This window comes from Trachymyrmex septentrionalis, unplaced genomic scaffold (genome assembly GCF_001594115.1).
Source record: "Trachymyrmex septentrionalis isolate Tsep2-gDNA-1 unplaced genomic scaffold, Tsep1.0 scaffold37, whole genome shotgun sequence".
Lineage (NCBI taxonomy): Eukaryota > Metazoa > Arthropoda > Insecta > Hymenoptera > Formicidae > Trachymyrmex > Trachymyrmex septentrionalis.
The window spans coordinates 2,871,738-2,878,237 of record NW_017305536.1 but is presented as its reverse complement, the minus strand read 5'-3'; positions in this window follow the sequence as shown (position 1 = coordinate 2,878,237).

Here is a 6,500-nt window from a genome sequence, read left to right as displayed (position 1 = left end):
CCCCCCCCCCCCGTCGTCCCCCCTTCGGCGTTCCTTGCATTTGCGGGAAAGCTCGGCAACCGGGTGCCAATTCCTACGAGCGTATCGGACCATAAACTGGAAACGTGATGTATGTTACCTTATGCTCCCTTCAACTCCTTCACCCCCTCCCCTCGTGTGGGACCTCCGGTCCCGTCCACACTTTCGCGCAAAACGTGCCCACGCTCGCCACACTCTCGTTACTCTGCCGGTGTGAAATTCGTTGCACCTCGCTGACAAAGCGTACCTCCTCCCCTCCTGCCCGACGGCGTGAATTTTTTTCGTTCGGCACCGCGAGAATCGCGCGAAACATCCGTGACGGCTTGGAAAATCGAGACGACGGGATTAAAATTTCCCGCGCGGTCTTCTCGCGGGGGGTTTTTTTTTTTTTTTTCGGGTGTCGGTTTGATCGCGCTTGATAAATAAATCGCGCTGTGACATCATCGGTACACCGCGGGCACCGAAAATTGAAACGTTTCGCGCCGCGCCGCGCGGAAACGCGCGTCGCGTTTGTGGAGAAAGCGGGATTTTTAACTTCCGCGTGTAAACGCGATCCACGTCCGCAGTCTCGGAGGACGCGGTATCTCGGTGGGAGAGGCACCGACATCGACCGCGAGAAAATATATATGCAGACGTGCATTCAATTAGGAAATATTATTTCCAGCCGGATAACGACGGGGCTCATTATTGTCGCGCGCGTTGCCGCGATTCTTGTCTCGATATCGGCGATAAGTGGGACACCGGGCGCGCAGAAAATGGCACGCCAATATGAATAAATTAAACTATCCCGTCGGGCTGTATATCGTATAAGCATGAGTCGTAACACTCAGAGGCACGGTAATGAGAGTAAATCACGGATTTATCGCCGCCCGTCGGAGATTATACGGTAAACACGTACGCGGTTTATCGTCGGTAACTGCGCCATGCCATCGTGAACGAGCGCGCGCGCGCGCGCGTGACAGCCCATATTTTTCGTCACCTAAATGCCGAAGGGGGAAGTTTCAACACCGATATAATATTACTGTCCTATTCACTCTCGGCGACCTTTCCTGATGCAGACCTGCGCGCTCTCTTTCTCTCTCTCTCTCTCTCTCTCTCTCTCTGCGTATGTGCCGTTGTCCAATGGCGTAGTCCACCACAGCCGGTCATTTGCAAGCCAGTACATTGATATTTGCGGCAATATTTGCCATTTTCGCGGACATACTGGATGTGAATCAGCGATTTACTATTTTTTGAAACTTGCGTTTCAGAATCTACGAACAAAGCTATAAACGAGTTTTTTAAAAGAAAATTTTGTAAACTGAAATGTTCTGTTACTCTTATAATGTTTAAATTATACTGATTTATAAGGTTCCTTTTCTGGACATCTCTGAATGATTCTCTCGAGCAGCTAAAAATTCATAAGAAGATTAAGAGAATTTAAATAACTCGATAAATAAGGTTAAAAAAAGGTTGTATCACAGATTTGGAAGAACAAAGAACCTTATTTTTAAAGAAACTCTATTTTAATCAACTTTTTTTTTATTTTATGCAGTAAATTACACAAGAATTACCATTCAGGTATTGAAAAACAAAAAGCTTGTAAATCAGTGGAACTTTGACATTAAATATTACCACTAAATTTTATTATTTTGACGTGTCACGTAAAATGCATATAAAAGATTTTACACCATCACATTGTTCGTATTTATTTTTATATACCTATTGTAAAAAAAATATTTAAATTTCTGACAGCTAACATATATATGTAGGAAAGTAACATGTTACTTGCAACATTATCATTACAATTCTTTTTCTTTTTAGTAACGACGTCCCATTTCTTACTTGTGACGTTAATAGTAACGTAGTTTTGGAAAACGATAATGAATATAATTGTTACTTTTGTCGTTACTTTGCACATAATATATATATGGGGAACGTGCATAAGCGAGTTTCAAAAGAAAAAAGCATTATGTTCAACTATGTTGATTAATCACAACCATCATAATCATTGTAGATCTCATGTTAAATTGATCCATTAATGAGACAATTGAATGCCTCTCTAAAAAGGAGTCATCAAAGTTCGGTGCAGAATAAGTAACGAAAATTACGACTTGTTACTTTTTAAGTAATGGCAACAATAACTAGTTACTTTTATAAAATAAATTTCCCAACATTTTACACATATTTATTACGAAGGTGTTAAATAAAAAAATTTTAAGTTGAGTTTCTGAAAATTGTAGAGTAACAGAATTTTTCAAAAAAACATATTCTTATTCAGTGTCAAAAAGCCTTATAAAAAAATATATATTAGTTGAGAAATAAAATATGTTGATGAAAATTTCTTGTTCACAGTGTTATTGATCGACGTTGTAAACAGTCATCCGTTCCTAGATCGTGTACGTAACTCGAGTCGTAACGTGATAACGCGTCTGGTAATGACCGAACTTTTATGCAGCATTGTATAACATAATCTCGAAAGGCGATACACGCTTTATCATTTCGAAAAGGAAATTTATGAAACAACTTGGATCCCAAACGGGCACTTTTCCCGAAATTACGGCACTGCCGTTGTCGGGGTCCTTCCTATTCACGACGGTCGTACGTACACGCCTATGGACTTGGATGTGGCTATAAATTAGGTTTTATGAGGGAGATAAAATGCGCGTTATTATCTAAACGGCGACGCCTTTACAGAGATCGTGGCCCACGCTATTCTTTGACCGCGTACGTGTGCGTGTAAGTGTATGCATGCGTGAGTGCGTGCGTGTGCAGCGCGGAAAGGCATTCACCCTCGAATACGTCGTCTACGACGGTCCCTTCGTAATACGCATAGATTGACTGTCAAGTCCAGGGAATGAATAGGAAATTGGATGGGAAGAACGATAGTTCGACACGGGAGAGATAATCTTTATCGCGTAATGTTTCCATATTTTCTCGCGCTGAGTTCTCTCTCCGTTAAAAGGACCATCCATGCCGATTATCGTCGCAAGAATTATGCACTATTGTGGGAGAAAAGTTTTTGGTATTTGTGACTATTTATACTTTTTGTAATCATTTCATGGACAAACCATATTTTATATGGTTATCTAAAAAAATGATCATAAATTAGTTCAATTAAAGTAATTGTAATCATTTTATGTAATAATAAACTTATGTTGTTATAATTTATATAGTTACTTTTGATATTAACCATATATATTTGTTGATAAAATCATACATATTAGTTATTATTAATATTATATCGGTAACAAGTAATTATAGAAATATAATTATAGTCGTAAATATCAAAAAACTTTTCTTCTCTCGCGGCGTAGTGAGGTATTCGAAACGCAGCTTTAGCATACTTTACGCTGTTCAGCCTAACGTTTATCATTGTCACAAGCGATAGACATGTTTAACTGTGTAATCTTATGTATTTCCTAGACGAAAGTGATAAAAAGAGAAGACTAAAAGATTTAGATATTTAAGCGCAGCACGATACATAGACTATGAAAATTGGAACAGCAGTGAAAACATTAATCACATCGCATATATTAAGGCGTCGTATTTCTTAGTTCTCATATATCACCGATTTTAATGGCTGTAGAGATTCACATACGAAGATTTGTTGTTTCAGTGGCATGGTTAGTTTAAGTCTATCATTAATTTCACTATGACAAGTACCGGCCGGAAATTTATTACCTGGCGTGCCTTTGTGAGTGCGCATGTTTTTCAACGTAACGATGAAGCGAGATTATTTATAAACCATGATTAAACGCCTCATGCCAAAGTCGTACGAAAAAAAGCTTGAAATATTAAACAGTCCCTGTGCCATGCACGTTCACGGAGTCACTTCTGTCAGTCACACTCTTTCCTCGCTGCATAATTTACTCGAACTCTTAGTTTAAGTGCACACGAGCTTAGATGTCCACGTGTCGTTTATATTAGATGACGCGAGGAATGCACGTCGATATAACATCGTCATGATACCACAGATTAATATTCGATCGTAGCACCACGGAGATGAGATGGGCGCTTTACTGGATATAATCCTGAAAGACGAAACGTGCGACTTACGGAGCGCGTGGCGACGTCCGCTATAATTTATAACGCCAGGGCACCGGCAACAAGAGCAGCCAGAAATGACCACCCAGTGGCAGGGTAAAGGATGTTCAGTCATAACATCTGATGAAGCGAAACATTAACGAGGCGATATATCAGTCGGCTCTTATAGACGCAAGCGTGGGCGGTATTCCGGGCATCATTCAGAGGAACGAGCACGAAATGAAATGTGAAAGAAGTAATTCCACGGGACTATCGGTTCTCTTTATCGTACCGATGAGACATTTCTTTCATGTTATTCATTGACCTAGGGAACTCGCAAGGAACGATCGTTGGATTAATCGAATTTTTCCTCGTCACGGCTTAATTTTATCAATATACACAAGTCAGGGTGTTTACTATCTGGACAAACTGGCATTTTTGGGGAATTTCTTTTAACCGTTAAAAAAAAGATTGATCGATTTTCATAGAATCTTATCGGTACTTAAAAAACATTTGTGGAATTTTAAATTGAAATTCTGTTTTCTTTCTAAAAGCATTGTTTCTTTGATAGTTTTTTCTTGATTATGTCAAAATGTTTATAACCGGTTAGCAATAAATATACATCTGTATGTTCACGCACATTCTTATGCGTCTCGCTATTAGATTTTATTAATCCTAGAATGTTATCACTATTGAGCGATACAGGATTAGTTATAAATGTTATAGTTATTATAAGTTTTTTTTATACACTTCGTACTTTTAATGATTAAATACTTGTAAATACTTTAGACCTTTGTATATAAACACAAATAAATAATTATTAATTTCAAAAGAAAGAATTAATAAACACACTACCATTCAATGTTGAAACGATATGGAGTATGTAGTCCAATTGTGTGTGTCTCATAATACTTAAATAAGATCAGATCATCGTGCTAAGATATGCCTTCAGTGTTCACTAAGAAGTTCAATTTGTCAAAAGTTAGGATAAATAAAGAGAAGCTTTTAAAAATTCTGTTCGTTATCAGTTTGAACTCTCTGCATTCAGGAATTAGGCCTAGATAACTCTAGAGTGCATTTTTGCTATATTATACATAATCTATAGCTTAGAGTTATCTGGGTGTAATTTCTGAACACAGTCCTGGTGATCAGAATTGTCTTTATAAGATTACCTTTTTAAAAAAGATAAATATGATGGCTAGACTTATCGCACGACCGTGTTGAAACAATTTAAAATCCTAAAAATATTATTAAGTATTATCGATAAGATTCCCTAAAAATTTCAGTTTGTCCAGACAGTAAACATCCTGTCTTTCGATAATAAAATGATAAGTGATTTCAATTGTAAGTACAAATACTATGCGCTTGTAATGTCTTCTACTGTTTAACTCTAATTTTTTTAACCTTAGAACGCTATCAATACATAAATTTTATGTACAAGCGCGTGACATTTATATGTAAAATGTATGTATTGGCATTCTAAGATTAAAAAATTAAAATGATATATTGTATGTTATGAATCTTTCTTATACTATTCTAGGTATAAGTTTCGGTTCTACAATTATAAAAAATTATATATAAAGTTTCATGGAAGCCCTGTCTTTAATTTTCAGTATATAGATCGCTCGCGTCACACTCTAATTTATTTCAAAGCTCCATTAAACATTTTTCTAATCTTACCTGGAATTTAAAATAAAATACTTGAAAATTTTGGAAATTTTTGGATATTTTTAAAAATCAGATTTCAGTAAATCCTTGGCAGATATAAATAATACGTATCTCATTAATCGCTATAATATAATTGCAAGTTACTTCCTGTTATGTCTTTCTGATCAGATTTTACAATCGAAAGTTGACAAATTACAACAAAACATTGCGCTATACTATTCCGAGAGAAATGCAAGTTGCTCTATAATGGTAAAAGGAGGCAGAGAGGCACTTTGCACGTACGCAGTGAACAGTTTCCATCGGGGCTCTGTTATATCATGCATGTATATTCATCCTTAGGGATTATCCTACCATTCGAGCTGGAATAAAAATGGTATAACCATTTCGCTCGATACTATTCCGGAAGGACAAATAAACGAATACATGGATATTTAAAACGCGCTAAGGTACTATTTCGCGTGCAGTGAAACGTTTTACTAGAATAATTTCCAGTAATCGACTCTGGTATTTTTTCTGTAAATTGCAGTTCTGTTGGACAGTCGAGTTACAATTTGGCAATATTGGTGCAATGATAAACAGTCACTTTGATAGAATTCTACCGTAACTATTTGCCGTCTGATGCATTATTCGTGGTATTCTGTGATGTAAGGAATCTCAACGCGCACGTTACTCACTCCTATTCTGTTGACAGAAGAAGCTGGTCTTGAACCGACATTATAAATAATCATACTGTTTGTACATACGACCGGCGCCATAAGTCGGTGTAGAAAAATACGAGCAGTCGCGGCGGCTGCAATGGGAAGGAACAT